Source organism: Diceros bicornis, chromosome 36 (genome assembly GCF_020826845.1).
Source record: "Diceros bicornis minor isolate mBicDic1 chromosome 36, mDicBic1.mat.cur, whole genome shotgun sequence".
Taxonomy (NCBI): Eukaryota; Metazoa; Chordata; class Mammalia; order Perissodactyla; family Rhinocerotidae; genus Diceros; species Diceros bicornis.
Window position 1 is genome coordinate 8,511,499 of NC_080775.1, and position 18,129 is coordinate 8,529,627.

Consider the following 18,129-nt stretch of genomic DNA (forward strand, 5'->3'; position numbering starts at 1 on the left):
TGAGAGGAGTGGAGAACTGTAAGTGCAAAGGCCCTGGGGTTGTCTTAATCCCTTTTCAAAGGAAGAATGAATTATGTAAAGTTTGACGATATTTAACAGCATAAGCTGTTAACTTGTCACCTCTAAATTAAGCCAGGAATACTAGTACTCCCAGATGAGAAAACACAACAAAATGATCAGTTCAGATGCTTACAACAAATCCACATGTTCCCCCAGGGATCAAACCCACTTTCCCTGAGTTTAATTAGGTTCTTAGGTGGAAGGGAACTATAAAGGTCATCCGGTCTGAGGTCTCTCTCATGCTCGACTCTGTCCTCTGTTATCCCTAAGCAATGTAGGGATCATCTGCTCTGTGTTGGGACACCTCTCCCCTCACTCCCTCCAGAGATAGCCGGGTCCATCTTTGGCCTGCTCTGTCTCTTCACAAGTCCATACTTACACTGAATGAAACCTGTTTCTCTGTTCTCTAGAGTTGGGGTAAGCTTGCCTGGCAATGGGGGAAGCCAGAACGGTCCCTTCTTCCTCTTTCTCGGTGTGCAGGTGGCCTCTGTGAGCAGGAATTTTGCATATGTTCTAGGGCCTGTGGCCTCGAAGCCGACTCTTCAATGGACTTGCAGTAAGTACTGTGTCCGGAAATGAATCCGCCCATCGTCATTCACCACTCTGAGCGCACTTCCCTAAAAACCGCTCTGGCCCAGGACGGTTTCTAAGCCTTGTCCCCGTAACAGCGGAACTGTCTCTCTCTTGACGTCTTTAAGCCAACGGGAATAGAGTAGTTCACTCAAGGAAAGATCTCAGCATTTGAGTGCTCTTGCTTGGTTTGCAGTTACGCTGAAATCAGAAATCACTTGCTTAGGGATAACATGAATGAAACAATCTGGAAAACATAGTCAATTACAAACGAATCTGAAAACGATGCAGTGCATTTGCTAAAGGCAAACTTCATTTGGCTGGAGAATTAATAACAACAGTTACCACTTACTGAGCACAAGAACTCTGCGCCCAGCCCTCTTCCACCTGGTTTACACACAGTAACTCGTTTAACCCCACAGCAAGCCCACGGGGTGGGCAGTGTTACTGTTCCCACTTTATAGATGAAGAAACTGAGGATCCGAGAGCCGTGAAGCAACCTGGTCACAGATGCACAGCTAAGTACGCGTGGGAGCCGGAATTTGAGCTCAGGCAATCTGGCCCCAGAGCTGGGCTTTTCATCCCAAAAATATGTTCCCATTATTTATGAGTAGAGATCCCGGAGTCTGAGAGTCATGTATGGAGTGGGAGATTGAAAGGACTTATGTCATTTAGCAATGGAGTTAAAGGCTAAATAAAAGGAAAAGGAGCGGCCGGCCCCGTGGGTTAGCGGTTAAGTGCACACGCTCCGCTACTGGCGGCCCGGTTGGGATCCCGGGCGCGCACCGATGCACCGCTTTTCGGGCCATGCTGAGGCCGCGTCCCACATACAGCAACTAGAAGGATGTGCAGCTATGACGTACAACTGTCTAGTGGGGCTTTGGGGAAAAAAAAAATAGGAGGAGGATTTGCAATAGATGTTAGCTCAGAGCCGGTCTTCCTCAGCAAAAAGAGGAGGATTAGCATGGATGTTAGCTCAGGGCTGATCTTCCTCAAAAAAAAAAAAAAAAGGAAAAGGAGAACCAGGGACAAATTCATGAGCATTGAACATGGAATTGTGACCGTGCCTATTTATAGGGTTAAATTCGAGAATAAAAAGGAAATTGGAATGTCCCCAGTAAAGAACTGACATATTAATATGACTGACCAATAAATATGCCTGTATATTCACTGCTAGGCTCTCTACTAAGTGGCTGGCTGCATTTGTCTTAATTAATCCTCATAAAATCCTGTAAGGTAGTTGTTGTCATCATATCCATTTTCCAGACAAGACAACTATGACTTAGAGAACTCAGGTCATTGCTTACCATAACCGGCTAGTAAGTTACATAGCCCTGACATTCTACTGCACATGTATATTCTAATATTCATGTTATTTAAGAGCCAAATAGTTTGTGCTGAAGATTGGGCTGCATTAGGCAGTACAGAAAGCTGATGGTTATCTTTTTGCGAAACTCACCAGAGGCCTTCAGAAAACTCCCTTCTGCTGAATCCACATCTGCCCCAGGAGGTAGGACATTAGAATGGAAAGAGCTTGGACTTGGAAGCCAGAAGGACTTAAGCTTAAATCTCAGCTCTGCCATTATTAGTTTCCCTCTCTCTCTTTCTCTCTCTCTCTCCTTCCTCCCTCTCTACCTCAGCTTCCTCTATGTAAAAATAGGACTAAGAAGACCTTCTCCCCAGCCCCACTCTGAGTTATTGTGAGTATTCAATTTCTCTTTCAGGGGCCAGCCCAGTGACGTAATGGTTAAGTTCAGTATGTTCCTCTTCGGCAACCTGGGTTTGTGGGTTCGGATCCCAGGCAAGGACCTACACCACTCATCAGCCACTCTGCTGCGATGGCAACCCACATATAAAGTAGAGGAAGATGGGCACAGATGTTAGCTCAGGGCTCATCTTCCTCAGCAAAATAAAATAAAAAATTAACAAAAAAAAGAGGGGCCAGCCCGGTGGTGCCACAGCGGTTAAGTGCGCGCGCTCTGCTGCAGCGGCCCAGGGTTCACGGGTTCAGATCCTGGGCGTGCACTGACGCACCACTTGTCAAGCCATGCGGTGGTGACATCCTATATAAAGTAGAGGAAGATGGGCACAGATGTGAGCCCAGGGCCAGTCTTCTTAAGCAAAAAGAGGAAGATTGGCATCAGACGTTAGCTCAGGGCTAATCTTCCTCACCAAAAAAAAAAAAAAAAAAGAATAAATTTCTCTTTCAGAGAGATAGACTGGCAGAAAGCTTAAGAAATATTATCTGCTCCATCTCCCCTGCATCTGCCTATCTGTCACCTGCTCAAAATACGCATCGTTCGTAAACTTTGAGTACAATCTTGTAATGTTTTTAAATTCATGTTTAATAACTACATGTTGAATGATTGAATCAGATCACATCCCAAATTTGTTTTCTACGTTTCCATGGTCTCGTACCCTATGTGACCCCCATTCCAGTCTTCTTCCTCGCTATCTTCTCCTATTATCTTTTTTATTTTTTGAGGAATCACCTGATTTATTTTATTTCTTTTATTTTTGTGGGGGAGATTGGCCCTGAGCTAACATCTATTGCCAATCTTCCTCTTTTTGCTGAGGAAGATTGTCCCTGAGCTGACATCTGTGCCCATCTTCCTCTATTTTTGTATGTGGGATGCTGCCACAGCATGGCCTGATGAGCCGTGTGTAGGTCCACGCCCAGCATCCGAACCTGTGAACCCCGGGCGGCCGAAGCAGAGTGCACAAACTTAACCACTACACCACCAGGCTGGCCCCTGTTATCTTTATTCTTACTCAATAGTTTATCTTCCTGAAACTGCCAATAAAATATTCCAAAACAAGAATGTGGCTAGCAACTGATTATGTGATATTAAAAGGCTTTAAGTTATATTCTACTCAATGGAAACACAGCCTTCGCATATGCCAATGCTATTTTACTTTCAGGAAACTTTGTCAATCTCTAAAAGTCTAACTTTTTATGCCCAATTTGAATTGCCCAATTTTGATGCCCAATTTGAAAAGCAGACAATGGCACCAATAGCATGTTCCTAGACAAACTGTTTTGCATTCACACGAGATGGGTAGTCGGAGAATAATACTGCAGCCAATGTAGGGGGAAATGGCATAAAGGATAAAGAGACTTGGATTCAAATCCCAATCGTGTCCCTTAATAGATTCTTTGTAAGTCAATGAGTTTCTCTGAGCCTCAGATTTACCAACTGTGAAATGGACATAATAGCTTTTTACCTCTTAGGATTGAGAGAATTTAGGGAGATATACTAAACCTGGTGACTGCAGCTTTGATGTAGGTGCTAAAAAAAAATTTCTTTTAATGCCCCTTTTTTGTTTAATAATAAAATAAGTTTCCAATTCCAGCCCACGCCATGAGTCAAAGAAAAACATAGAGACAGGTGTGTTGTAAGGCGATGCTATCATCCAAGTCATTGTAAGTTATTGTCGGTTTTATTCTAGGCATTGTGATGGGTGCCATTTGCTTTCATATCTGTACTCTTGTTTCAAACTGCTTTGAGCTCTTCAAAAGAACAGAGCTACAAAAATTTAATGGATGGCTGGTATTTCTTGGGAGTCTTTTGTTGGTATGCCTTTAGCTACTAAAAAGAAGAAAAAAAGAAAGAAAAATCTATAAAACCAGAAAATTCTTCAAGACAGAAATACCTCCATCTTTTTTCCTCTTGACTCTAAGTAGCATAAATCACATTGAATGAGCCAATATTTTCTAGTTAAAAAAAAGAAAGGTTTTTTCTCTTCATTCCACTTGTCAACTAAAAGAAAGATTTTGACAAATTTTTAGTAGTGAAAAAATACATATTTAAAGATGAAAACCTAAATCTGACATTTACCATGGTAATTCGTACACAAAAGGAGCCCAGTGAATTTCTGGATTTTGGTCTGGGCTTTGGCATTGACCTGAATATAAACTATAGAGTGACCTACCTCCCTTTCCCCTTCTGTAAAATGAGTGTGATCTTATCATGCACACACTTTTGTAAAGATTATATGAAAGTCATTACAGTTTTGTCACTTTTTGAGTTTCTTGGAAGGCAAGGGATGATAAGGATTTTGTTTTTTGAAAGCAAAGGTTGTTTACACAGCTTCTGAGTGATTGCTATGTTCCACAAACCCATTGTTTGCACTCTCTGGGCTTATTTACTTTGTGTTTTGTCCTTCTGGAACAGGAGGAGACATCTCGCCGGGGAGAAGCCCCAGCAACAGGCTGTCGATGCTTTTAATAAGAAAGCTATCTTTATAAACTGAATTTTAGTGACATAACAATGTGGGGATGCTGAGGCCTGCAGTGCAGAAGGTACTTTTAAAAAGCTATAGATAATATGACTCTTAAACTAGAGAACCCTAGAAGTCAGATTGAAGACCTCAAAATCTTTCTCATCGCCAACACTGCAGGAGCACTGGGCCAGCTCAAAGAATGATGCAAATGTGAACATTAGCAATATGGTTGTTATTCTGTCTTGAACCCCAGTCCTGGGCTCTTGTGAGACAACTTGCGAGTGCCCTGGCAACTTTATCTCAAAGCAACCGTGATTGGGTTGCTTTCAAAAGTAAGATATTCTCCTTGACTAGCGGTCTTAACAAGAGCAAATGGTTCAGAGGTGTGGGCCTTCCTTTGCACCAAAAGTATAAGATGTATTTTTGTGTTTTCCCTAGAGGAGGCCGTGAGAGGTAAACTTTTCATTTACTTGTTCCTGTTTTTTATGGTGGTATTCTCTTATTTCCAGCTGACATTCAATGTCAGGGCCCCAGGCCGGGAATTTTAGTGGTAAAAAGGTCATATGCAGTCATGGTGGGGAACAAAGGAGAGATGAACTTTACAGTTTATTGTGGGAGAAGTACACACATTCATTTATTCCCTTATAAAAAAGGTATATCCTCAGGCCACCAAAGGGGTGGTGGTAAAATCAGGGGGCAAATAAATGACCGTAGCATTGTTCTGCCTGAGCCCCTCAACTTTCCTTCCTCTGTTGCAAAAGTGTGACTGTATGGAGGTTAGGGATTGGGGGCAGGTGTGATGGTTAATTTTATATATCAATTTGGCTGGGCCACGGTTCCCACATATTTGGTCAAACATCATTCTGGATGTTTCTATGAAGGCGTTTTTTGGATTAGAATAACGTTTCTTTTTTTTTATTGCGGTAACATTGGTTTATAACATTATATAAATTTCAGGTGTACATCATTATATTTCAATTTCTGTATAGATTACATATGTTCACCACCCAAAGACTAATTACCATCCATCACCACACACATATGTCTAATCACTCCTTTGCACTCCTCCCTCCCCCTTTCCTTTTGGTAACCACCAATCCAATTTCTGCTCTATGTGATTGTTTGTTGTTGTTTTTATCTTCTACTTATGAGTGAGATCATACGGTATTTGACTTTGTCCCTCTGACTTATTTTGCTTAACATAATACCCTCAATGTCCATCCATGTTGTCACAAATGGCTGGATTTCATCGTTTCTTATGGCTGAGCAGTATTCCATTGTCTACATATACCTTATCTTCTTTATCCATTCGTCCCTTGATGGGCACCTAGGTTGCTTCCAAGTCTTGGCTATTGTGAATAATGCTGCAATGAACACAGGGGTGCATGTATCTTTAGGAATTTGTGTTTTCATGTTCTTTGGGTAAATACCCAGCAGCAGAATAGCTGGATTGTATGGTAGTTCTATCCTTAATTTTTTGAGGAATCTCCATACTGTTTTCCATAGTGGCTGCACCAGTTGGCACTCCCACCAGCAGTGTATGAGACTTCCCTTCTCTCCACATCCTCTCTGACACATGTTGTTTCCTCTCTTGTTAATTATAGCCATTCAGACAGGAGTGAGGTGATATCTCATTGTAGTTTTGATTTGCATTTCCCTGATAGTTAATGATGTTGAACATCTTTTCATGTGCCTGTTGGCCATCTGTATACCATCTAAAGGTTTAGAATAACCTTTAAATAGGTCGATTTGAGTAAAGCAGATTATCCTCCATAAAGTGAATGGGCCTCATCTAATCACTTGACAGCCTTAACAGAATAGAAGGCTGATCTCCCTCAAGCTAGGGGGAATTCTACAATGGACACCCTATGGACTTGAACTGCAACTTTGCCCAGGGTCTCCAGCCTGTCAGCCTACTCTGTCGATTTTGGACTTACCAAACCCCCGCAATTGTGTGAGCCAATTTCTTAAAGCACACACACATACACCCTGTTGATTCGGTTTTTCTGGAGAACCCTGACTAATACGGATGATGATAAAGGATGCTTTATAAATGTCACTTTCCTCTAGTTCTTTTGTGGCTGTAAACACAGTCCACTCCTCCCATTCCTATGCACCTCTTCTGGGCTCACATGACTGTATGCTTTGGCCTCCTTTGCCAGAGAAGGGATACCAGGAACCAGGCAGAAGTCAGGAGAAGCTGAAATAAATCTGCTTCTATGATATGGGTCTCGTGGGGTTGCCACTGCCAAGATTGGCCATCTCTTGGCCAAGTACTGACATGGACTCTTCTGGGGCCAGTCCCCCTTTAAGAGGATGAACCCTGGGTATGGTTCATGGGCCCTCTGATTCCGGTTTTCTGCTCTGGTCTTTTTTCATGTTATTTTATCATACCACGGTATTTTATTATTAATCACTAAAGACAGATGGATTTTTTAAAATCAGTCAATATATTTATAAACTGCCCTATCGCTGACAACCACAGTTTAGCCATCATTTCTGACACTTTCATAGTTTACCTAGTACATACTAGTTTCATTTTAGTAAAGATATAGCAGTGTCCTGCCTTCGACTCTCTCCACAGGGGCCCGAGTGTGAGCTCGTAGAGAGTAAATCAATTCCCTGCTTGAAAACTCTCCCGTGGTTTCTCATCTGCCTCAGATGAGACCGAAAGTCCTCGCACAGCCCATGTGCTTCCCACTTCCGCCTTCCTCTCCGTTTTGTCCACTCTGCTCCCCTCCCTTGCTCCGCTGGGCGCCGGGTCGGCTGTTGCTTGGAGGGTCTGAGCACACCCCTTTGCATTGGCCCTTTCCTCTGCCTGGAATACGCTTGCTCAAGTACTGGCCACTTGTTTCTTCATTTCCTTCGGTTGTCTACTTCCCTGCCCACTCTACATTTAAAACCACTCCCTCCCGCAGAGCCTCTCCATCCTGCTTTATTTTTCTTCACAGTACTTACCATCATCAATATCATCTTGTGATTTTCAATAAACTTCATTATCCATCTCTCCCACTAAAATAGCACCATGAAAGTAGAGACTTTCTCTTATCTCTAGCTGTCTCCTCACCCCTAGAACAGAGCCTGGCACACAGTAGGGGCTTCATAAGTATTCGTTGAATGAAAGATGAAAGAAATGCCACAAACACAAAGTCTATCTCAGAATAGGCTGAAATGAATATGTTTTGCATAAACTCTAGATTTCACATAATCTGCACTTGTCAATCAAGCAGGAACATGTTCGAGTGAATCACGTTTGCTGAACACCTAAGTGAGAATGGGAGGGTGTTTGTACAGTTTAGGAAGGCTCTTACACGTGCGAAACTAACAGATCTCTTGCAATTGACTACTTTGCCTTATGAAAAAAGCAACTCCATTCATTTGATCTTTGTCATGGTTCCTGAAAAAGAGTTGAGGCCAGAGCTGCAAATTATCTTCCTTCTCTCCTTGAAGCTCCCACACTTTCAAATAAAATGTTTAAAGCATTTTTTGCTCATAAACTTTTTTTTCTTTCAGATTTTAAAGTAGATTGCAGGCATTATTGAGGCCTTATCTCATTAGTTACTTTCATGGTCTGATTACAATGCCACACTATACACCAGCACTCGTAGAGAATGGATCCTTTAAAAATAACCCACTAGGGGGCCGGTCGGTGGCGCAAGCGGTTAAGTGCAGGCGCTCCGCTGCGGCGGCCTGGGGTTTGCCAGCCGCCCGGGGTTCGCGCGGTTCGCTTGTCAAGCCATGCTGTGGCGGCATCCCATATAAAGTAGAGGAAGATGGGCATGGATATTAGCCCAGGGCCAGTCTTCCTCAGCAAAAAAAGAGGAGGATTGGCAGTTGTTAGCTCACGGCTGATCTTCCTCACACAAAAAACAAATAAATAAAGTAAAACAAATAAATAAATAAAAATAACCCGCGAGGACTTAAATGTCCAGAAGGCGCAGAGATAAGGGTTGCTATGGGGTGTGAGCTCCAGTCTGCCCAATTGACTCTGCTGTCTTAGAAGGTCACAACTCAGCAGCAGGGAATATGTCACCTTCAATCATCGCACCATTCAGGAAAGCAAGATCCTAGATGAAAGACTTGCCAACTACTATCTGGCCTTTCATAACTCTACGTTAACATCCTTAGGCTTGCTCGGCGTAATGCAGGAGACTCTGAATCACAACTTAGGTTTAACTTTCACTTCCTGCTCAGCCTTTCACCAGCTACATGACGTTGAATGAGTGATACAACCCCTTTCAGTCTAAGTTTCCTATGTTAAAAGAGAGAGAGAGAGAGAGAGAGAGAACTAAAGTTTCCATTCGGTCTTCTAAATCTAATATCTTCCTTTTTTTTTTTCCATTTCTCTCCTCTACTTAGGTGCAAGGGGCCATCTAGGCTTAGCAATCCAAAGAGCTATTCTGATCCTCTTCAAATTCTATCCTCATCCCCAGTAAGGAAAGTATTAACCACAGTATTAACATTAACTACTTATGAGTCCGTTAGCAGAGATAATTCTAATGCCGATTCAAAGATAAAGCAAGGAATTTCCCTTAGGAAAGCAGAAAAACAAAAATGAAATTCAACCAGAAATATCAATCATAATTGACTGCCAAGACGCAATCTCATCCCTTCCACCATTTCCCTACCTGCTATACCAAAGAGGATGCCAGAGGGAAACACCGATACCCTTCCAGCCACGGGGACCAAGACTGATTCCATCAGTTTTGCTCCGGCATAGAAACAACGATGCACCTCTCTCTCATGGGGGAAGAACTGGGGGGAAATGGCTCATTTCTTTATTCCTACTATGTTTGCTTTAAATCTCAACTTTCCATGCAGATCTTTTGCCCAGCAATTGAGTTTCCAAAAGTATATTCTAAGAAAACAAGACAATTACACGAATATGGATGCACAAGATGTTCATCACAGAACTGTTGAAAAGACTAATCTACAGGGGATTGATTAAACCAACTAAGATACATGAGTACAATAAAACATAAAACAGATAGTAAAAATTATGTCGTAGATTTATATTTATTGGCATGGAAAGCATTTTTAAAATATCATATATACTATGATCTTGTTTTTTGTAAACAAGTACATGTATGAATGCCTAAAGAAGGAATCTAGAAACACAGATACCAGAATGTAACTTCATGGTGGCATTATGCATAATTTCATTTTCTACTTTATAACTTTCCATATATCATATGATGTATTTTACAACATGTATCTATTAATTTAGAAAAATATTTATTTTTAGCAGATAATACTTGCACATGCTACAAAATTTGAGGGATACTACAGAGTAAACAATAAAAATTAAAGCTCCCTCCCTCCATGTTTCCTTCCAGAAGGCAATGACTGTTACCTCTGTCTTCCCTAATACTCCTGAGATAGTCAACGCTTTTCTATGTATTACTTTTATGATCAGAAAAACAGTAATACTAGTTCCATTTTGAAAAGATAATTTCATGAAGATTTAAAATCAAGTCTTTGGGAGTGAAATGAAATAGAAGAACTGAGGCAGTTCTTGGATTCTCTTCTTTGTTTTGCAATAAAGTGGTAAACAAGAAATATCAAACACATTTCCCAACTCTGGGGTAAGCATTAAGCCTTCTTTGTTACGTTACATTTATTTAAGTACATGTCTTTCTCTTCCATAAGACTGTACATTTTTTGAGGGCAGAATTGGTGTCATGCAATTTTTGTGTCCTCCACAGTGCCTGCATACAATAAAATAAATTGATTAAAATATTTCAATTATAATATTTACAAATTACCAAGATTTTATAAGTTATAAGGTTTTAATAATACTAGGGATTATCATGACTACTAAATAATAGTTTGTATACAGCAAGCAGGAAATATATATCTGCTTAAGAGATAAATAAATGCATATGGTCTAAAACAAGATTGAACAGTTTGATCTTAAGTGGCAATGTTGGCAGATACTTATATTGTACTCACTATGTGCCAAGTATAGTTCTAAATATTTGACAGGCGTTAATTCACTTAATCTTCTTAACAATCCTATGAAAAATTTCCCCTATTTTACAGATAAGGAAAACCAGACAGAAAGAATGAGTAATTCACCCATGATCATGACATGGGCCCCTGAGGGGTGTTGCTTAGGTTAGTAAGCCAGTACTTTTCAACTAAGCGTCTTAAAGTATTTTATAGCAGTAAATGGAAATAAACCCAGTGCTTCAATAAGACACTTAACGTTGTTGGTTGTTGTTATGCCTAAGATAAGTAGCTTACCATCACCGTCGGAGCTGAGAACTGGGAATCTCAGCCTTAGACCACACTCCCTCACCTGAAAACTGTGAGAATTGCCTCATTTGCAGGTGACCGACCACAGTCCAAGAAACTGAAAGGAAATACAGTGAATGTCTGTCATTTAATGGGGTGTTAATTGCATATTCAAAGAACATTAAAAGGTATCAAAGGGGAGGTGACTGGAGAGTGAGGTCATTGTGTCAACCGCAGGGCCTGTGGTCGTAAACCTAGGGGAGTGGAATGTAGTCTTTTCCCAGCTTGTGGTTTTATTAAAACTTGCATCTGACAGAGAGACTCCAAAGAGACCCTATAAACAATTAGAAGTAAAAGCTGGACATTTTCAGGCAAGATATCAGTATCCTAACTTGATAGACAATTCACGCAATGTAACAATGAAAACAAGAATCCATAGGTCATCTAAAGAAATGTCTTATAGGGGCCGGCCCGGTGGCGCAGTGGTTAAGTTCTCATGCTCCACTGCGGTGGCCTAGGGTTCACAGGCCCGGATCCCAGGCGCGCACCAAAGCATTGCTTGTCAAGCCATGCTGTGGTGGCGTCCCATATAAAGTAGAGGAAGATGGGCAAGGATGTTAGCCCAGGGCCAATCTTCCTCCGCAAAAAAAAGAAGAAAAAAAAAGAGAAGGCTTGGCATCAGATGTTAGCTCAGGGCTGCTCTTTCTCACACACACACACAAATGTCTAATAGAGATGAAAGGAAATGTGATTAATCCAAACGTGGTCCATGGACCAGCATCATTGGCATCACATTGGAGCGGGGTAGACTCTCAGGCCCCACCCCAGAAACCTCCTGAATTTAAATCTGAATTTTAACAAGACCCCTAGATAATTCAAATGCACATTAAAGTTTGAGAAACACTGATCTGGTTTTATCTCATTATTTTACAGATGAAAAGAGTGGGTGCTATGGAGTCAAACTCACGTGGCTCATTCTTGATAGACACAAGATTAAAATCCAAATTGGAAGAAATAAAAGAACTAATACAAAATGGTTTTACACATTGAGTTGTAAACTGACCACTGTGTGTATTAATAATTTTCGTAATTATTAGTGGGAGTTACAAGTGATGCTGAAATGGTAAGTAACATCAGTTTTTATGTAACTAGTTGAACTACATAATCAATATACCCCTCGCCATCCTTATCCCTACAAATTCATACTATTTTTTGGGCAAAACGTCTTTCCTCAGTGGGGATAATTTTCCTCAATCAGTTTTCCGCCCCCAGTCCTCAGGTGCAACTGCGAGAAAAAAATCTCTTTTTAGGCTGTCTTCTCCATGATGTGATAATTACTGCCATATTTAAAATGTAATCCTCTTCTAAAAATATGAATGTTAAATGCAACATCTTAGCTGTACACTATGATTATCCATCATTTCAATTTCTCAATTGATTTTCCAAACAGTATCAAATCAGCTAGGTCTTTATTAGAAGAATTTTTTTCTCTTTTCCTTTTGGAGGAAAGAAGCATTTATATTTTCATCCATGAGAAAAATAAAGCAATTATAGATTATTTAAACATTCTAACTGGTTGGTCTCAATTCTAACTTCTTGGGAGGGGTTCATGATTAATTAGTATTTAGAAGCAGACTGAAAATTGAAATAGCTGCCCAAATGCTTACAGATAGTAATAATGTACAATAGTTGGTCTGAAAAATGTGACTTAGTTTTTATCAAAACTGAATAAAATAATCGTGGTTGACACGGATCTTCGTCAGTTCAGGCTGCTATAACAAAATACCACAGAGTGGGTGGCTTAAATGTTAATTTCTCGCAGTTCTGGAGGCTGGAAGTCCAAGAGGAAGGAGCCAGCAGATCTAGTGTCTGATGAGGGCTGCCTTCCTGGCTCGTAGACAGTGCCTTCTCACTGTGTCCTCGCAAGGCCCAGAGAGAGCAGAGAGAGTGGAGAGTGGGAGCAAGCTAATCCCGTTCACGGGGCTCCACTTTTGTGACCTAATCACCTCCCAAGGGCTCTACCTCCCAAAACCATCACATTGGGGGTTAGGATTCCAACATAGGAATTTTGGGGGGACACGAATATTCGGTCCCTAACAATATCCAACTCCAGTATCCTAAATTCATATCCAGATTGCATAAGAGAATCTTGTTGGATTTGTCCATATCACGGAATGATATGCATCAGTCTCTTTCTCAACACCTTATCTTCTGGACAAAAGATTCAACTGCGACATTTTAAACTCTTACTGTGTACCCGGCACTATAGTGAGTGCTTCCACTTAGATTATCACACTGACTGTTCAGTCTGGGTTTACCTCTTAAATTGACCATGAGTTTCAAGTTTCTAAAAACGATGATCCTCACCTGGGATTTATTCCAGGGAAACTTTTTTTTCATGCTCAAATGACTTATTATTTGAGAATTCCTAATTGCCTATCGCTAAAAAATGATAAGCACTCCTGGAAGAAAGACAAGTCCTGAGGCACCTCTAGGACCACAGGGTCCCATCAGACCACAGTCTCCCTAGTGGCTCACCACATGTCTCTATGCAGAGGATGGTGGATGCCAAGCAGGAAATTACCATCAGAGCTGGAATTATCATCCAGGAACCAAACTCTCAAGGTCCTCTTCAGAAAGAATCTTTTGGCTTCAGCTGTTTGTCCTGGACCAAATGAAACGTGATATTTCCCACTACTTTGCGAAAGTTGGATGCTTTCTGCGCAAAATGGGCTGTGCATGTGTAAAAATGCCAAGCCATTTTTTTGAGTGCGAGTTATCAAGCACAGAGTGAAGTTGTATTTAGACTGAAGTTACGTAGACAACCTTAGATGGAATGTTCCTCTCTTACCCTGCAAACCAAATGCAAGGAGGCAAAGAGGGAAGGAACGAGGCAAAGTGATGGAGAGAAGGATTCAACCTCTATTCCTCAATTATCTGGCTCTTCAGGTCTAGAAGGAAGGATGGAAAGGGTTATCTGAATCAATAATGCAGCATCAATTATGGTACATAGAAGAGGCATTAGAGTTACAAAGAAAGCATGAGTCATGAAAAGGTTCGGGGGGATTACTAGAAGATTGTGACTTACCTGATCTCATTTCATTCAGTCTTCAGAATCTTATTTGATTTAGAGTTTTTACAATATGAGTCTGAGTAATCTTGCTGATGACTTGGTGCCTAATTCCCCAAAGGCTTCGTCACACTCCCTTTTAATATGTCTTTCATCACTGTATTATCGTCTGTCTGGTGATCTATGTCTTTCTGTAGATAATTATATCCCTCTGGTGTTTTTTATTCTTCAATAACTTCCACAGTGTTTGAAATCTACAGTCTTTGCTCTTTTATCTCCTGAGCATAACATTTCCCTCATGAAGAGTTCTTTCATAAAGAGATCTTAAGGTTCTTTACAGATATTAATTAATTCTCTCAATGGGAAATTACTTTACCTATTTTGCATCCTCGGGAAACTGAGACAGAAAGCAGAGTGACATATTGAAGTCATATAAAAACTTGGCACCAGAGCTTGAATTATTATCTGGCAGATAAATTCTCAGTGTTCTCTTCAGAAAAATTTGTATTCTGAACTTGAGATAAATAATGATGATCAAAAAATCAAATCATAAAGTAGAAGAGACCTGCATAATTTTGCCTCACTGACATACAAACCTGAAGAACAACTTACTCTTAATGAAGATTTAGCCTCTAAGATTTCAAGTGAAACTCATATTACCAAGATTTTATTACTATACACATACACACACACAGCAGGACTTTCAGAACCCTATGACGAAGTGTTATTTGAAATTATTAAAACTAAGCTGCACCTGTCACAATAAATCAACCAATACATTTAGTGATTCAGAATCATTGCCTCTTTATCTTTTCTACACACTCATTAATTCTTAATATACTTTCCTATCATTAGTGTTTAATTTCCAAGTACTCCTGTCCTATAAAAATAATGTATTAAAATGAAATTGGGTATTTAATGCCTGATTCGCTGTCTGGATTCATCTGGGTTGAGGTTTGTCACACAGTCTGCGCTCACAGGGCTGCTATATGGTTTTCTCTCCTATAAAATGTTTTTACAGCTTTACGCTGTATAAGTCGATCCAGCTGACAAATCTTGGCTGCTGACTTTCTGTAGGTCTGTTTGATTTAACACGCTTCTGATTAACAGTGGAGCTTCCTGATGCTGTCAAAATAAGGAAGGTATGAAACGCTTTTCGAGAAACGACTGTTTTCAAAAGAGAGATTAAGTAAACAAGACATGCCTGCTGGTAAAATAATTGATTACGTTGCTGACTATTTAATATTATGTTTAGCCAGAACTCCCTAGGGACAGTTTATTACATTAGCATAAACAAAGAGAGAACTGAAGAACCGGAGGCCGCCGTTCTCCATGAGGGACGAAAATGCAGAGAGACGGCAGGGATTCGTGTTTGAAAAGAAGGGAACAAACGCTTTCCTTGTGGAGGTAATGCACACATCGCATGAAAACATACACGCCACCCGAGTGTTACAAGCTTACCCACGCTATATTAAAAAAGGGACCTCCATGTTTTATAAATAACTCTAACAGTTCTCTAATGAAGTATGCTATTAAGAAAATGGTTTGGTTCATAAAATTTTAAATCCTGAATTTAGCAGGCAAGAATCTAGCTGGTTTTAGTCTTTATTTTGCTTCAAAACAGTTCAGTTTTGTTTCCACATTCTGATTACACTGGGGGAAATCTATTAACCTACTTTCCACGGACGCCTTTAGTAGGAGTGTCAGAAAGAGAAATTGATCCACTCTCCCAGGTTCCCTTGCTGAGTTAGGCATAAATTGTATTATTAAAAGATACCGGGCTGGTGTACCACGACATGGTATTATGCTTCTATCTGCATGATTTTTTTGAGCATATGTTTTCTTTTTAGAATTAGAAAACAGTTGTTTCTCCTGCTATGTTGGATTTTGAAAGACGGAAAGAAGGAAGCAACCATGTGTTAAAAATCTACCATAGCTTCCTTTTCTATTTGTGAAAGCTAGGAGTGTTTACAAGCATGCCTTTCTTGACTTCTCCTCCGAACCATGTGCATTTTTCCAGTGGAAGAAACCAAGGCTGAATGAGCCTTAGTAATTCACTCAAGCTAGTAAAAGGCAGAGTCTCCTTGATGGCAGAGCCTGGAAGGTGCTGGCTGTGAATGCAGCCCAGCTGCCTCGCCCTCACGGTACTCTCTTCCGCGGTAGTTGGGCGAGAAGGATGGATGGCGCTGGGAAGGAGGTGGGAGAGAAGGCTAAATGTCGGTGTGCCCAACAATGGCCCGAGCAATCCTCCCACCCCCATCATACCGTTCCCTCAACACTCTGTTCAGATTATTATCTCATATTTATTGACAGCACTAATACCACCTCGATTCCTCCCATTTTCAGCGGCAATAGCTGGCTGAATAAAAGTGTCAAGAGAATTGTCTCAATTTAAAGGCCTATGCTGATTAACTTGAAAATGGAAATATGGATTTATAAGGGTTGGGGAGATAATAACGATGGATATCGACATTGATACTGATAGTTTCTCTTTTTCAGATATTGAACATGTAGCTTTTTAATTTAAGGATAAATGAAAGTCAGATCTTTTTCCCCCTATTCCTTACCGTTAGTCTATCTTGGTCCATTATATATTTGCCAATAGAAGTGTTTTCTCCCTTCAATTCTAACTCATAGTGGCTCCCACTGTGAGTGTGGTCACATCCCTACGAGCTACCTATCTCTGCACCTGCGACGGCCACAAGCATACACAAAGAGTTGATGTGATGGAGACCCCGGCCAGAATTATCACAAAAGGTTCAACCAGTAAATCTTGTTATCTGTGTTCTGGGGGGTCAAGTTTTAAAAGCATGAATTTTGGGATAAGAAAGTCTCGTATTTATATATCAACTAAGTAAGTAATTTGTCAAGCACATGAATTCAAGATTCAGATTCTGCCTCCAAAACTAGCTATGTTGCCTTGAGCCTCATTTATTTTTTTAGCTCTTCTGGGCTTTGGTTTCCTCATCTATAAAATAGGGAGAGTATTTCCCGCCTTACTGATTGTGGAGATATCATCCAGGTCATGATTTCAAGCCAGACAAAGAGGAGGCAGCAGTGAGAACTGCAGGGCAGCTCCTGCTTAGGAGAAGTAGACCCGGCTGGAGTGTGGGAGATGAGGAGGGAGGCAGGTAAAATTAGAAGTAAGACTTAGGATGAGGGAAGGGTCGGGTGGAAAAATCTGAGAAGAGCCAACTGTGTAGCTGGGAAGACAACAGCATATATCAAATCCATGTGGGCAAGGCATGCTTCAAAAGATGAGCCTAAGTAGAGGAACAAGGACAGAATAGGGTATGATATTGCTGGGACCAGTGCAGTGGCTTAAAGGAATGTCAGCAGACTAGGCAGTTGGGAGAATTAAATGAGATAATGTGAAGGGATCTGGCCTGGAGCTTTATAGGAGACTCCCAATTCTTCCTTCCCTTCTTTTCTCCTCCTTTCCTTCCCTTTCCACTTCCTATGAAATAGAAAGGATCAACTGCTATAAAGCTACTAAAAATCCATCTGGCCCAACTAGAGCACTTTCAAACAACGAGTCATTAAGTCAGTGATATTTCTATAGAGGGATGCTCTGAATCCAAACGCTGCCAGATGTCTCTTCTAGTCAAAATGCATTGATGTTCATTTGTACCCATTTTGAATTTTTTTAAAGTGATCTCATCTGTAATGATTTATTCAAGGATAGAAATCAAAGTTTAGTTAACTTTTTTGACTCAGGAACCCTACCTTTTAAGGAATTGAATGTTTAAGTGATTTAAAATCCCTACCACATTTTCCAAAGCTCAGCCTATATCTTGAAAAAACAGAATTAAGTCATACAATTGACCTTGACCCCAACAGTATTTTTTGCCCATTTTTCACTTGCATGCAATCATTTATATCAACATCATGCTATAGGCTTTCTGCCATTAATCCATCCCCTGCCTTCCTCCAGTACTTAAATTACCCAAAACTGGAGAATATTTCCC

The 18,129-nt window shown here is 40.7% G+C and overlaps 1 long non-coding RNA gene across 1 annotated transcript; it reads right to left on the bottom strand.

The window, feature by feature from the left end:
* Positions 1-9,983: 9,983 nt before the first annotated feature.
* Positions 9,984-16,055, bottom strand: LOC131398939 (uncharacterized). The gene is made up of 3 exons (XR_009217028.1): positions 13,459-16,055; positions 11,101-11,209; positions 9,984-10,562 (listed from the first exon to the last, which is right to left on the bottom strand). It is a non-coding gene; the product is annotated as an uncharacterized LOC131398939 (long non-coding RNA).
* Between the last annotated feature and the right edge of the window lie 2,074 nt (positions 16,056-18,129).